This window comes from Gossypium arboreum, chromosome 4 (genome assembly GCF_025698485.1).
Source record: "Gossypium arboreum isolate Shixiya-1 chromosome 4, ASM2569848v2, whole genome shotgun sequence".
In the NCBI taxonomy this organism is placed as follows: domain Eukaryota; kingdom Viridiplantae; phylum Streptophyta; class Magnoliopsida; order Malvales; family Malvaceae; genus Gossypium; species Gossypium arboreum.
The window spans coordinates 95,176,980-95,194,015 of NC_069073.1; the positions used below are offsets into that span (position 1 = coordinate 95,176,980).

Sequence of the window (17,036 nt, forward strand, 5' to 3'; positions counted from 1 at the left end):
AGTGCTGAGACTTAAGTTATATTATATATGGCGTTCTTGATAAATCCTAACTTTTAATCATCGTTTGATTTTATTAGATAAGACTTTTGGGGCTAAATGTAACGCCCCAATTTTCGGGAATCCTGTGAATGTTGGCATAGGTTTAATTATGTTAGTGGGCCTCTAGAAAGCCCAAGCTTAAGATAGAACCCGACAATTTTAGTTAATTTTTGTTCCATAAGAAAAAGGGGGTGAAATTATGAAATAGAACCTATGTGAAAATGTTTGAAAATGCTATAGGCTAAATTGAAGTGGCCAAATAAATAGGAGTGCAAAATAGGAGGATTTGCATGACAAACCTCCCATTTTACATGTAGTGGCTGGTCATCATGTTGTTGTAGACAAAATGTACACTTGATATCCATAATTTATGGTACAAATTGATACAAATTGATAATAGGTTAGGTAAATGTTCCATGATAATAGGTTAGGTAAATGTTCCATGATAATGGGTTAGGTAAATGTTTCATGATAATGGGTTAGGTAAATGTTTCATGATAATCGGTTAGGTAAATGTTTCATGATAATGGGTTAGGTAAATGTTTCATGATAAGAATTTCATGTCTTTTGTATTAAAGAATTAAATGGATGAAGTATGATGTTTTATTAAAAGAAAAAGGGGTGAAAAGAACAAAGTTTTGTCCATCTTTGTTCATCATAGCTGAAAGTTAGAGAAGAGAAAGGAGAGGAGAAAGCTCTTGAGTATTCGGTCATTAGGAGGAGGAAAATTGAAGGTAAGTTCTTGGTACCTTGCTTCTATTTTGAGGTTCATGAGTTCTTCTTGATTCTACCTTAACTCTTGAAGCATATTTTGGTTTTTAGTTGTGTTGTGAGCATTTAGTCATGAATTAAAATGAAGGAAATGGTTGTTGTTTCATGTTCTTTTGATGAAAAATGGAAGATAGGTGAAGTTGAGCCAAACAAATGAGCATGCATGTGCCTTAGATGCTAAAGGGAAAAATCGGCTAACATGTTGTGCTTTAAAATGATGAAATGGAGATTATACTTAAGTAAAATCATAGATATGTGATGATTGATTGGTGATATACATGTTTAAATAACAAGCTTGCAAGGTATGTGTGAAAGAGTGATTTGGTAATAAATCTGCTTGGGACAGCAGCAGTAATGTGACTTTGGAAAATCACCATAAATTGTGGGAGATGAGTTAGAAGCTACATAAATTATGTAATTAAAGCTTAATGAGTCTAGTTTCAAATGGAATAAACAAGAACATATTTTGAATTCTGTACAATGAGAAATTTGATTCGTAATGAAGAGTGGTCAGATTAGTCAAACAGTGAAACATGGGAAACTTTAAGAAAAATCTGGTATTGATTGGCCATACCAAAAATTCTGAAAATTTTATGGATAAAAGATATATGAGTCTATTTTCAGGGAAAATTAACGTCACTTGATTTGGAGTTTTGTAGCTCCAGTTATAAATAATTTAGTGACTGTTGCTCAGGAAGACAGCTTGCAGTGAAATTATGATTATGTGGTAAACATTGACAAAAATTTGTTAATGAGTTGCTTATTGATTTCTTATAAGCTTACTATGATCTATAGGTGTGGTTGGCCGAATATTGTAAGGGGTTAATACGTAGTTTTTATTTGAATAGTTAGATTAACGTGTTAGTAATCCAATTGTAGGCGGTTCGTGTGAGGATCTCGTCAGCATATCGTCGCAAACAGGTGTGTAACTGACACCCTCTCATAGACTAGATTGGCAAAAGCCGAAAAGCCGAAATGCCGAAAAGTCAGTATTTTGGGAATTTGCGAGTGTGCGAATGCTCGTAAGATAGTTGGGTTTGTATATTTGGTAATCTAAAGTAATAAACTGCAGTACGCGCGATTTTGTACATTTTGATAATTTGGGCTTAATGGGCCAAAGATCGGGTTCATGGGCCAACGGGCCCAATTCGTAAGTATCTTGTGTAAGTGTTCGATAGTACGTAAATAGTTAGGATATGCATAAAAACCCTAAAAGTAGCTAAATTACTATAATACCCCTATGTATGGAAAATTTCTGTTATACCCCTAGGGTTAATTTTGACTGAAAAGCATGACGATCTGATTCTGTATGATGTATGCCATGATTATATATCTGTTGCATGGGACATGGGTTATATTATGGAGGAAGCGTTCTGGTGGCTATGCCACAAATATCTGATCTGGTGGCTCTGCCACATATATTTATTCTGGTGGCTCTGCCACGATTATCTGTATCTGGTGACTCTGTCACATTATTTGTTATGGCAGCCATGCTGCAAATTCTGTGGTGTGTAGCGGTTGGGTGGGTCGAGTTGTCTCCCCACACGGTGTAAGGTTGGTATGGGGGTGTATACGGTTGGATATGGTTGGGTTTCTGCATAAACATGTAACATATGTTCTGTTCTGCTATGGGCCTATGGGCTTTATTTCAATTGCTGCAGGCTAAGGCCAACTTATTCTATTTCTGTGGTTTGAGCTAATATAAGCTATGGTTGGGTTAATTTACACACTGAGTTTCCCCAAACTCACCCCTTTTATTTTCATCCACGCAGGAAATCCCCAACCATAGTGGGCTTGGAGCTGTGAGGGAATTCGGAGTGGCCACCCATTCTGAAAGTTTGATTTTCTTCTGGTGAATTGGACATCCTTTTATTTACTTTTGAGGTTTTGGGCTTTTAAATGTAATAAGGCCGCTTATTTATTTTTGATGGTTTTTAATATGTATTACTAAGATAGGTAATACTTATTTTAACTGTTGAAATTGGATAGCTTTAGGGGGCGTTTTCAAAAACAACAGTTGATTTCAAAATAACACGACAACAAGCAAAGCTTTCGCAATGAAAGTATTTTCCAAAATTAATCACTTTTCCTAAAATGACCTAATCGAATCGGTTTCCTAGAAATATCCATGACGTTAAGGTGTGGCAATGGCGGTATGCATGTCTAGGATTGGATCCGAAGGAGCTTGGTACTTAGCGATCCGATGGACTCACCACCTCTTTCCGCTTCCTACCGGTGCATGACTTCCATTCACTTTAACCCTTAATGAATTAATCTTTTGAACATCAAGTACGATTTTCGGACTTAGAATGGAAATTTTTTTACGTTTTTAATGTGGCATGCGGATCCGCCATAACTTTTGGGCGGGTTTGGGGTGCTACATTTAGTGGTATCGAGCCTAGGTTGCAACAACTCTACTGTGGAATGGGTTTACAAAACAAAGATTTTCAAAGCGAAAATTTTATAAAGAATGCGAAAAACTCAATTTTCGAATTTAGATTTTAGAAGGTGGCATTCAATCTCGGCTCAAGTCTGTAAGTATTCGAATTTTTCTAAATATTTTCCTGAATTATCTGTCGTACTATAATCCCGCTAGGATACTCTAAATAGGATGATCTGAAACCATAGGAAAATCGATAAGAAATCAAATCGTAGCTAGACTTCGATTCTGCGAAAACAAACTCGAACTCTCGTCGATTCATAAAACATCTGTAATAAACACTGGAATATTAATTGATGCATAAAAATTTGTAATCAAGATAATACGATATGAGTACAAGAGGCCGTGGACGGAGCCGAGGAAGTGCTCGAGCGAGATCTTCGTCTTCGAGACATATGCCGTCGGTGGATGCACCGGTACCACCGGCAACAGAGGTAGAGTCTCATGACTGTGTCGAGGATGATGCCCTCGTAATGAGCAATGCTTCGTGTTCGGAAAGGGTTGCGAGCAAGTTCGCAACGAAATTGTGGATCTATTTCTGAATGACTTCGGGACTAACGGAACGAAGAACTTTAAGGGCGTGTCTGGTATAGCCCCGAATGTGGCGGAATATTGGTTGGAGGCCAGAGAACGGATTATGGACGACTTGGACTACTTTGAGGAAATTCTGAGTGGGGTATCTGTACTAAGTCCCTTGGGTCACTCGGTTAGGGTAGACAAACTATATAGGAATGTACCCTTAGAAACTCAAGGTAAGATTTTCCCTGAAGATCTGATGGAGTTACCATTCGGAGAGTTTGATCTCATTTTGGGAATGGACTGGCTTGTTAAGCATAAGGCGACTCCGGATTGTGCTGCTAAATGAATGGTGTTAAGGACCACAAAGGATGAGGAGGTTATGGTGATAGGTGAGCGAAGGGATTATTTGTCCAATGTGGTGTCGGCATTAAGAGCCGAAAAGTGGATTCGAAAAGGTTGTGAGGTCTATTTGGTATTTGTAAGACAGTCAGAAGAGGAGGGATTGACAGCGGATAAGGTTAGGACCGTAAAGGAGTTCCAAGATGTTTTTCCGGAGGAGCTTCCAGGATTGCCTCCGAACCGAGAAGTTGAGTTTGGAATAAATTTGTTGCCTGGAACGGCGCCTGTGTCCATCGCACCATATAGAATGGCACCGAAGGAGTTAGTGGAGTTAAAGGCTCAAATTCAAGAGTTGTTGGATAAGGGCTTCATTAGGCCAAGCGTGTCTCTATGGGGAGCACCGGTACTATTCGTGAAGAAGAAAGATGGTACAATGCGAATGTGCATTGATTATCGCCAGTTGAACAAACTGACAATTAAGAATAAGTATCCACTGCCAAGGATTGGCGATCTATTCAACCAGCTTAGAGGAGCTTCTGTATTTTCCAAGATCGACCTTCGATCTGGATATCATCAGTTAAGGGTCAAGGAGGCAGATATCCAAAAGATGACATTCAGGACTCAGTATGGTCATTACGAGTTTCTAGTTATGCCATTTGGACTAACGAACGCTCCTGCAGCGTTTATGGATCTGATGAATCGTGTGTTCCAACTATTTTTGGATCAGTTCGTAGTAGTCTTTATTGACGATATCCTGGTATATTCTGAAACTGAAACGAAACATGATGAGCATCTCCGTATAGTGCTGTAAGTATTAAGGGAGAAGGAACTCTTTGCGAAGTTCAACAAGTGTGAATTTTGGTTGAGGGAGGTAACCTTCTTAGGACATGTGGTCTCTGGCGAGGGATTAAGGTGGACCCTCGGAAAATTGAAGCGATTTTGGAGTGGAAGCCGCCTAGGTCAGTGTCAGAAATACGGAGTTTTTTAGGACTAGCAGGATACTACAGAAGGTTTGTGGAAGGTTTTTCTGTGATGGCAGCACCTCTGACAAAACACATAAGGAAAGGAGTACCATTTGTATGGACTGAGAAACAGCAGGAAGCTTTTGAGAAGTTGAAGAAAGTTCTGACTGAAGCACCTGTGTTGATTCATTCGGAGTCTGGGAAGGATTTTACTGTGTACAGTGACGCATCACACGTGGGTTTGGGCTGCGTGTTAATGCAAGAGGGTAAGGTGGTTGCATATGCATCACGATAGCTTAAGCCTCATGAGGGAAAACTATTTGACTCATGATTTAGAGTTGGCAGCAGTGATATTTGCACTTAAGATTTGGAGGCATTACTTGTAAGGAGAAAGGTGTATTATATACACTGACCATAAGAGTCTTAAGTATTTGTTGACTCAGAAGGAGCTGAACCTTAGGCAAAGAAGATGGATTGAGTTGCTTAAGGATTATGACTGTTCGATCGAGTATCACCCAAGCAAGGCTAATGTGGTAGCCGATGCTCTAAGTCGTAGAGCTGTATCTAATCTGAGAGCAATGTTTGCTCGTCTGAGTCTATATGATGATGGAAGTCTGTTGGCTGAGTTGCAAGTGAGGCCAACCTGGGTGGATCAGATTAACGAAAAACAGTTGAACGATGAGTCTTTGGTCACTCGTTTTCAACAAGTTAAGGGAGGGGAAACTTCTGAGTTTGGGAGCCAGAAGAGACGATGCAACAGCAATACCCTCATCTGTTTGGATTAGGTAAATTTCGAGGACGAAATTTCTTTAAGAAGGGTAGAGTTGTAACGCCCCAATTTTCGGGAATCCTGTGAATGTTGGCATAGGTTTAATTATGTTAGTGGGCCTCTAGAAAGCCCAAGCTTAAGATAGAACCCGACAATTTTAGTTAATTTTTGTTCCATAAGAAAAAGGGGGTGAAATTATGAAATAGAACCTATGTGAAAATGTTTGAAAATGCTATAGGCTAAATTGAAGTGGCCAAATAAATAGGAGTGCAAAATAGGAGGATTTGCATGACAAACCTCCCATTTTACATGTAGTGGCTGGTCATCATATTGTTGTAGACAAAATGTACACTTGATATCCATAATTTATGGTACAAATTCATACAAATTGATAATAGGTTAGGTAAATGTTCCATGATAATAGGTTAGGTAAATGTTCCATGATAATGGGTTAGGTAAATGTTCCATGATAATGGGTTAGGTAAATGTTTCATGATAATCGGTTAGGTAAATGTTTCATGATAATGGGTTAGGTAAATGTTTCATGATAAGAATTTCATGTCTTTTGTATTAAAGAATTAAATGGATGAAATATGAAGTTTTATTAAAAGAAAAAGGGGTGAAAAGAACAAAGTTTTGTCCATCTTTGTTCATCATAGCCTAAAGTTAGAGAAGAGAAAGGAGAGGAGAAAGCTCTTGAATGTTCGGTCACTTGGGGAAGAAAATTGAAGGTAAGTTCATGGTAGTTTGCTTTTATTTTGAGGTTCATGAGTTCTTCTTGATTCTACCTTAACTCTTGAAGCATATTTTGGTTTTTAGTTGTGTTGTGAGCATTTAGTCATGAATTAAAATGAAGGAAATGGTTGTTGTTTCATGTTCTTTTGATGAAAAATGGAAGATAGGTGAAGTTGAGCCAAACAAATGAGCATGCATGTGCCTTAGATGCTAAAGGGAAAAATCGGCTAACATGTTGTGCTTTAAAATGATGAAATGGAGATTATACTTAAGTAAAATCATAGATATGTGATGATTGATTGGTGATATACATGTTTAAATAACAAGCATGCAAGGTATGTGTGAAAGAGTGATTTGGTAATAAATCTGCTTGGCACAGCAGCAGTAATGTGACTTTGGAAAATCACCATAAATTGTGGGAGATGAGTTAGAAGCTGTATAAATTATGTAATTAAAGCTTAATGAGTCTAGTTTCAAATGGAATAAACGAGAACATATTTTGAATTCTGTACAATGAGAAATTTGATTTGTAATGAAGAGTGGTCAGATTAGTCAAACAGTGAAACATGGGAAACTTTAAGAAAAATCTGGTATTGATTGGCCATACCAAAAATTCTGAAAATTTTATGGATAAAATATATATGAGTCTATTTTCAGGGAAAATTAACGGCACTTGATTTGGAGTTTTGTAGCTCCAGTTATAAATAATTTAGTGACTATTGCTCAGGAAGACAGCTTGTAGTGAAATTATGATTATGTGGTAAACATTGACAAAAATTTGTTAATGAGTTGCTTATTGATTTCTTATAAGCTTACTATGATCTATAGGTGTGGCTGGCCGAATATTGTAAGGGGTTAATACGTTGTTTTTATTTGAATAGTTAGATTAACGTGTTAGTAATCCAATTGTAGGCGGTTCGTGTAAGGATCTCGTCAGCATATCGTCGCAAACAGGTGTGTAACTGACACCCTCTCATAGAATAGATTGGCAAAAGCCGAAAAGCCGAAATGCCGAAAAGTCGGTATTTTGGGAATTTGCGAGTGTGCGAATGCTCGTAAGATAGTTGGGTTTGTATATTTGGTAATCTAAAGTAATAAATTGCAAGACGCGATTTCGTACATTTTGATAATTTGGGCTTAATGGGCCAAAGATCGGGTTCATGGGCCAACGGGCCCAATTCGTAAGTATATCGTGTAAGTGTTCGATAGTACGTAAATAGTTAGGATATGCATAAAAACCCTAAAAGTAGCTAAATTACTATAATACCCTATGTATGGAAAATTTCATTATACCCTAGGGTTAATTTTGGTGAAAAGCATGACGATCCGATTACGTATGATGTATGCCATGATTATATATCATTGCATGGGACATGGGTTATATTATGGAGGAAGCGTTCGGTGGCTATGCCACAAATATCGATCTGGTGGCTCGCCACATATATCTGTTCTGGTGGCTCTGCCACGATTATCTGTATCTGGTGACTCTGTCACATTATCTGTTCTAGCAGCCATGCTGCAAATTCTGTGGTGGAGTTGTCTCCCCACACGGTGTAAGGTTGGTATGGGGGTGTATACAGTTGGATATGGTTGGGTTTCTGCATAAACATGTAATATCTGCTCGCTCGCTATGGGCCTATGGGCTTTATTAGAATTGCATTCAGGCTAAGGCCAACTTATTCTATTTCTGTGGTTTGAGCTAATATAGGATATGGTTGGGTTAATTTACACACTGAGTTTCCCCAAACTCACCCTTTTTATTTTCATCCACGCAGGAAATCCCCAACTATAGTGGGCTTGGAGCTGTGAGGGAATTCGGAGTGGCCACCCGTTCTGAAAGTTTGATTTTCTTCTGGTGAATTGGACATCCTTTTATTTACGTTTGAGGTTTTGGCCTTTTAAATGTAATAAGGCCGCTTATTTATTTTTGATGGTTTTTAATATGTATTACTAAGATAGGTAATACTTATTTTAACTGTTGAAATTGGATAGCTTTAGGGGGCGTTTTCAAAAACAACAGTTGATTTCAAAATAACACGACAACAAGCAAAGCTTCCGCAATGAAAGTATTTTCCAAAATTAATCACTTTTCCTAAAAATGACCTAATCGAATCGGTTTCCTAGAAATATCCATGACGTTAAGGTGTGGTAATGGCGGTATGCATGTCTAGGATTGGATCCGAAGGGAGCTTGGTACTTAAGCAGTCCGATGGACTCACCACCTCTTTTCCAGTTTCCTACCTGGTGCACAGCTTCCATTCACTTTAACCCTTAATGAATTAATCTTTTGAACATCAAGTACGATTTTCTGGACTTAGAATGGAAATTTTTTTTTACGTTTTTGATGTGGCATGCCGGATCCGGCCATAACTTTTGGGCCGAGTTTGGGGTCCTACACTAAATCTAAGTGAAAGCATTCATAAGGAGTGTTTCACATTGGATTTACAAATCAGGTGTGTGTTTTAACACTAAACAAATAAATCTATATTTTTTTATCGTTAAAATCATGAATATTTAGATTATGATTAAATTTTGATACTAGTTGTACTTTTAAAGTGAGATAAGTCATTCTTATAGATTTTTATCAAGTAAGTATCTTTCCTAAACCATACACTTGTGAAAATCATGTTGTGTGTTATTGATGTTTGTTTATAATATGAAAATCATATACATCTTATTCTCGGGTTATGTGATTATTTGGCAGATGTGATATTTGTGTTAAAATAAAATGTGAAAATTTGGTACCTGGAGTACATATGTGATTTGCATGTTAAACATGTCTGTATGATTTCAACTATTTTGATCATATCACATGCATGAGGTGGGATATGTGAAAGGTGGGAGTATATGGAAGTTTATATGCGTTAATGTGGCACTATTTACGATTATGACTATATGGCAATTTATCTGCTACTCTGGTGGCTTGTCCATGAATTTGATTATATGGCAGTTTATCTGCGTTTGTGACACTATTCACAATTTGGTGTGCTGGTTGAAAAAGTTTTGGGAAAACTCGATCGATTATGGTGTGTGTAACGCAGTTTGTGCTAGTGTACACAGTTATTCAAATAATAAGTAAAATGAGTTATCGTCTTCATTGGGACTGTATAAAGCTTAACCAATTAACTATAAAATTATAACTTCATCGTCTAAATTTAACATTGCACTTTTAGGATCTCTCAGCTAATCTAAGTGCATCCAATCACATATGAATGAAATGCATCATGATATTAATTGAAAGCATGATTGACTAAGGCCTAAACATATTGAACATGAATAAAATAAATCTTATTGAATTAACACAATTATCCTAGCAAATAGGATTTAAAATATCATTGTTGATGTCAAAAACAATAAACTCAAAGTAAACATAATTAAAATAAATAACAAGAGGAAAGAGTAAACTCTATTCAGTTTAGCAGCCTTTCAGATCTATTCTGATTGATTTAGTTCAGTAGCCTTTCGGATAAATTATGATTGATATGCTCCTCTATTCTGCTCGATGCTTCTTTTGCTAAGGAGTTCCTAAGGTAGCTAGCCAAAGAATGATTTTGACAAAGCCTTTGTTGGCCAAAAGATGGAAGGGAAATGGGCGGCTATGTAAGGGGAAAGGACAGGAAATAGAATATGGAGAAATGCTAATGAGATAACAGAAATGAGATATGAGGGACGAGGGACAACGGACGATTTGAGAAGTGATAGGTGCGTGGTATTTATAGGTGAAGGTAAGGGATAGAGTTTGCTAAAAATAGAATTTAAATTCCTTCTTTATCTATCACACATGGCCAGCCACATTTCAAGGAAAAGAGGATGACTTAGTCTCCTTATTTTGAATTCAAACCAAAGCTATTAATAGCCATAAGGTGGACGGTTTCAACAGCAGAGTTGTTAGGTTGATTTTTTATTATTTTTCAACTGTAAGGACCTTCAATTAAATACCCCAAAGTTTGCTTTTGGGCAATCATCTACTTGTGCCAAAACTGGGCTTTAATTCCCCCTTGTTGGACGGTTTCTCAGTCCAATAATTTAGCAGACATGTCTATCTTTTAGCACATCTTTTACTGGATCAAATATCAACCTCATAACCCAAGTTACATGGTGTACAATCCCAAATCTGCTCGGGCCCATACAAATACAAAACAAAAACCAAAAAACAAATTATCATAAAATTAAATCCAAATCAACAATCCAAGTCCATTACAAAACTACACGGGCCCAATTACAAAAACATAACCCAAATCCTAACCCAAGGCCCAATACCCAGCTAAAACCCTAGAACTAGAGGCCCAAAATGCTAAACTTTCAGAAACCTTAGCTACACCTTTCGCGCCGTAGCCCCCAGCCTCCAATGCCACCACCGTACGGCCTCTGTACGCTTTGTACACACGCCACGCACACCACGTACCTACAAACAGACAAGAGAACAACAACAAATACGAAGGAAAATAAAATTTTTATTTTTATTTTCGAATTTTGGCTATAAAGTCAAGAACTTTTTCATTGTAATTTTTTTTACGCATACTGAAATCCAAAAATAAACGACCAAAATTTAAAGGTGAATTCTAGTTCAAGTTTCTTGAAATTTTTGAATTTCTTTCGGTTTTTGTCCTTTGGATCTTTCATTATTGCATTCAAAAACGAAAAAGAGGAAGTCTTACCTTGCGAATATGCCATGGGTTCCCTTTTGCTTCATTGAAATCGAAGCCAAAAAGGGATCTCAAGGCTGAAAAGAAATCCTTTCAAAGCTTGAGTGCACTGGTTGCCGATTATGGAGGTAAATCGGTGTTAGAAGGAAGGGATTTAAGGTTTTCCAAATGAGAATGAAGGGGGCTACGGTTGATTCGGTTGAGTTTGGCTTGGTTTTAGCCTTTATAAAGAAGCAAAAACGGTGCCATTTTAAGCATATTTCAATGGCTTCAAAACGGTGCCGTATAGACCATGCCCAATCCGACCCGATTAGATTACCTAGGAGGATTCGCGCGTTCTGCTTAAAGGGAACATTTGCGCAGTTGATCCCTCCCTTTCGCGTGGTTATTCAATTGGGCTTTGTTTGTTTTTCTTTGTTTTTTAATTAATCTCTGTAAGTTGCGCATATATTCAATTTGGTCCGCACTCAAATGCAGTGTTTTGGGAGCTGGAACATTTCCAGTTTTGATCCCTGGGCATTCGTAAGCATTGCGCTTTAGTCCTTTTTTTAATTACAATGGTTTATTTTATTTATAAAGTGTCCCTTTTAGTTTAATTTGATTTTAATTGAGTTTTTTTATTTTGTACCATTCATTTTTTAAAACTCACTTAACATTCATTTTTTTATTTTTTATATATATTTTGAATTATTTTAATAGTTTTACTTTATTTCAACTTGATTTTTTTACTTTCATTTGATTTTTTTGTTTAATTGTATAGCTATTATTTTAAAACATTATTTTATATTATATTATCTTAAATTTTGTATAATATTTAATTTAATTATCCTTATATATTCTTATAGATATTGCTTATGATAAAACTAGTCTTGTTCAATATAAATTATTGATTTCATGTTTAAGCCTATATTTTCTTTTAAATTTATTCATATATATACGTATTTCCTTTCAAACTTATTATGTATATAGTTTATTCCATAAAAACATATTCCATTATTAAAAACTCTTTAGTATATTATCATTGTATATATTATTCACACTAAATTATGTTTTTTTTTACATTTGTATGTATATTATCAACTTTAAATAGCCATGTCTTGTTTTTTTTTTAAATATTTTGTACATTATTTACTTCCAATATTTTCTTTCATAAGATTTATTTTAATAATCATTTATATATTATGTTCTTATTTCTTTATATGTAAACTATTTCAAACCCTAGCATGTGTTGTTCATTTGTAAACTTTCATATATTTAATAGTCTTTAAATTGTTTATATCACATTGATTCCAAGTTTTCATATTGTTTTGCATATTATGCGTCGCTTTTTGGTTTCCATATTGTTTCACATATTATTGTTGCATATTATTTATTAGTCGTTAGTATTATTATTTAAATTTTATTCATTCATGTCTGAAAACTTGTCACATTTTTATTTTAACTGCTTTTAATTAGCTATATTTTAGTTTTCATTATCAATGCTAGTTTACTTTCAAAATAGGATTGTGGGATTATTGTTATTTGTATTTCAAATTGCATACTTGTATTAATATCTTTTTCATTCATTTGAATAGTGTTGTATTCACATATTATGGTTTCATGCTTGTAATTATGTTTTTATTTCTTGTTATTGCATCATGTTTCTAATTCCCATATTCACTCAATATCAATTGTCTTTTATCCCCAAACAAACGAAACAAGTATATTTTGATTTGGTTTTTATAATTTTTTATTTGAAAATCCCCCAAAACAAATGTGATGTTTGATGTTTGAAAATTTGGGAAATCGTACCCTAACGTGCTGGGTTTTGATCTTTCATTTGTCCAAAATAATCAAATATTCCTTTAAAATTTCATCCGTGTTTTCTAAATTTTAAAACAAGGGAATGTTCTATGTTTGGAAATCAGAGAAATCGTGCCCTAACGTGTTGGTTTCGGTTTTTTCGTTGGATCAAATAATCGAATATCCTTTTGTAATTAGCAAATGTATGAGCTTTTGGAAATCAAGACTTGCTCGTGGGTTCGAGGGTTTAAAAGGTCATGTCCTAACGTGCTAGATGTGATATTGTATTCCTTCGAAACGAGAGATTTTTAACGTCCAATTTGAGTTATTCAAATGTTTTAAAAGAAATTGTATTTCAAAATCTTTTTAAAATTTTAGACATAAGGACATTATTTAATCAATTTGGACCAATTTTGGGCGTAATGAGGGTGCTAATCCTTCCTCGTACGTAGCTGACTCCCGAACCTATTTTCTCAAATTCCGTAGGCCAAAATTGATATTTTAATAAAATAAAAGGTTTTATTAGGTGATCCGATCACACCTAAACCAAAAAGATTGGTGGCGACTCCATACTTTGCTTCAAAGTCGATACCTTGTTTTAAAGTCAATCCCCTTTTTTTTAAAATAAAAAAAATGGTTTCGACACATGGTATTGCTGTCCACATGGATTGGTTTGTGCATGTCCATGTTTCATTCATGTTAATCACATCTTCAATGGCCCTCCTACATAGTGAAAAATCACATATTAATAAATTAATATGAAATAATATAAAATATGTACAAAAACATGTAATTAAGCACAATTTCACATACTCTATAAATTCATGCCTAATACTACTAATTAAGTAAAATTCACTTATTTTAATAACAGTTACTCAAGATAAACATATTTATTAAGTAAAAATATGATAAAAATATATAATAAAAAAACCTATATAATTTTGAGTTTACAACGTGTAGCGAGAATAGGTAGGGCCGTTTTTTAAAAACTTGCATCCTTTTTACAAAATGTGCATTGACACAATCATGCATGATATATTTATGAAATTTGAGTTATATGATTTTATGATTATTTATCGTATATGTTTATAAAGTATGTGATTGAGTTTGTGTTAATCTCACACTAGGCGTAAAAGCTCACCCCATTAGTGTTTCAACCTTTCAGATAACATTTAAACATAGGACTTGGATCAGCACTCAGTGGAGCCTCTCAGAATATATTTTATTACATGGATATTTTTATGGATTTTAACTTAATTGGATTTTGGGTTTGGGTTTGTGGACTTTTGGACTTTTGACTTTGGAATTTACCTCTAGTTGGTTTGTGGTTTTATTTTTATGACTTTAAAACGATCATGTATGCATATAATATTATGGGATTTTAAGTATCTTTGATAATGTCATTTTCCCAAATTTATTATGTTTTTCTTAAATTATAAACAAAATAATATTCGTAAATTTTCTAAATAGTTTTATGAAAATCCACTGCAAATTTCTTTATAAAAATCATTTTATAATTATAATATAAGAACATTAGTATTTAAAATGTTTTCAAACAACATTACAATTAAATGACGCTTTTCTTTCTTTTTTTAAAAAATAAATTTTACCAAATATTTTTCGAAGAAATAAAATTAGTCAAACTTCGAAATTTCACGTTTCAAACTCATAAGCTTTATTTTCAAGTAAACAAATAATTTTGCACATTTTAATATAATTTCCAAGATTCGGCCATAACGTCTAGGCCGGATTTGGAGTGTTACAAAGTAGATATTAGCAAAAGAAAATTTGTTCACTAAAATGGATAGATACAATGGTTGTTTAACTGATGATCCCTTGTGTAGCTTTGATGGGCAGAAATTGAATCATGTCTTCTTCTTGTGAGGGATTACTTTACAATTTCCATAGCATAGAGTTTCTGATTCCCACAATAGACCAGGTACGTTTCTTTGTTTTACCATTGATATAGTTGTTGGAGAACCTTTTATGTTGTATTGATTGCTGCATACATGATTGACTGACAAACTCTCTTTAGTATTATCTGTTGGTGGGTTTGGAGGCAAGGAAACTCATTCGTATTCCAATAGGTTAACTTTTTTCTCATTTGAGATCTTCAATTAGAGTATTATTTAGGCTCGACACATGAAGAATTCTCATGTAAGGGATATATTGCAAAATGGGCAAAGGAGGGGATGGTCTAAATGGACCACCCTGCATGTGGAGTGGATTAAGCTTAACATCGACGATTCAGTTAAGATTAGGACAATGGTTACATCAGTTAGACAGTTATCACATGATGACACGTGTGATTGGATTGTAGGTTCCTTCCATAGCTTGGGACTAGGTTTAGTTCTTCAAGTGGACTTGGGGCCATCTATGGTGGTCTGAGATTGGCATGGGATGCAGATATTAGGAACCTTCTATTTGAAAGTTATAATAAACTTGTAAACATGTTGAACTCAAGTGGGTACCAAAGGAATAATTTTTCTCTTGTATGTACTATTAATGAACTCAACAATAGGGAGCCGACAATAACTATTAGTCACGTGTTGAAAGAAGCAAATGTAGCAGTTAATTCTCTAACAAAATATGGATTGGAAAATGACTATTATGTGCATATAATGGAAAGGCCTTCTGTTAGCATATCTGTTAGTAGTGAATAGAATTTAGTTAATAGTGAGTTAATAGGCTAACAGTCTGTTAATCAGTTGGTTAGTTAGCCAGCTAGTCATTACTCTCTATGATGTATTAAATACTCCTCTTCTTTTATTAATGAGCAAGTTGGAAAATATACTTTCCATAATCTTGATATAGTATCTGAGCTATGGTCTTTCTTGTGTTAGCTCATTTTTTTTTCATATTTTTTTTTCTCGGGTTTCTTTCTCATGGCGACTGAAATACCTCGCCATTCGTCTAATGTTGAAGGGGCTACTCACTCTCAAGGTCTTAATAGCATGTCTTTACAAAATATTCACTACTTTTCTAAACACGATACTATCAAACTGGGGGAGCACAACTTCTTATTATGGAAGCACCAAATCTTGTTAATTCTTGAAAGCTATGATCTTGAAGGGTTTGTACTTGGTACAGCTCCTGTTCCATCTACCCATCTACCTGGACCCGACAGACAGTATGTTGATAATCCTTTGTTTTGGTTCATAAAAAGTAGGATAAATTCCTAGCTTCTTGGTTGCTTTCCATTGTCACTGATAAAGTTTTGATCCATCGTACATCGATCAAGACCAGTTATGAAATTTGGTCTACGATTACAAAAATTTTTGGGGCGAAATCCAACATCAAACTCTCCAGCATGCGCCATGCATTGTACTCTTTCAAGAAAAGAAGTCTTACTGTCAAAGAATATTTGAATAAAGTGAAAAGTCTTAGTGATAGTATCAATGCTGCCGGCAGTATGGTCAGGGAGCAAGAACAAGTCAGCATTGTACTGGCTGGTCTTTCTTTGAAGTATGAATCTATACGAGTGCTTGCATCTGCTACACCGATGTCTCTTGAGCTGTTAACAGAGATGCTTCTTGACTGTGAAACTTGACAGTTGGCTTCTCTAACTGAGGGACCATTGCAAGCTAATCTCGCCTCTCACCAAAAGCAGGGCAGCACTACTTCAACACAAACCACTTTTTCAAACTATTGTCATCACGAGTGTAGACATGGTCACAGAGGGCGAGGCCGTGGTTGGTCTTGTGGCAGGGCGCGTGGCACTGGTAGAGGTTGGTCTCAATCTAAACCGTAATGTCAATTATGTGGCAAAATTGGTCACTTAGTTCAAACATGCTACCATCGATTTGATGAAACATTTTCGGGAGTTAATCCGCACCAGTCCATGACGGTTAATTACCATCAACTCAATGATTAAGGGGGCTCTTCTTCTTGTAGTACTTCTTGTCAGGACGCTGTTGCATCTCCTCGACAGCAGTCGTCTACTACTCATGATCAGGCCCAGTATCCAGATTCTGGGCAACTAACCATATCACCCCTGGCATGACAACTCTTTCAGCGGTTTCTCCTTATACAGG

General features: G+C 35.5%; 2 long non-coding RNA genes across 2 annotated transcripts; both read left to right on the forward strand.

Moving 5' to 3' along the window:
- Window positions 1–573: 573 nt before the first annotated feature.
- On the forward strand, window positions 574–2,824 carry LOC128291821 (uncharacterized). Its single transcript, XR_008281750.1, has 2 exons — window positions 574–773; window positions 2,583–2,824. It is a non-coding gene; the product is annotated as an uncharacterized LOC128291821 (long non-coding RNA).
- Window positions 2,825–5,892: 3,068 nt separating this feature from the next.
- LOC128291822 (uncharacterized) lies at window positions 5,893–8,640 on the forward strand. The gene is made up of 3 exons (XR_008281751.1): window positions 5,893–6,570; window positions 7,487–7,528; window positions 8,350–8,640. It is a non-coding gene; the product is annotated as an uncharacterized LOC128291822 (long non-coding RNA).
- Window positions 8,641–17,036: the final 8,396 nt, after the last annotated feature.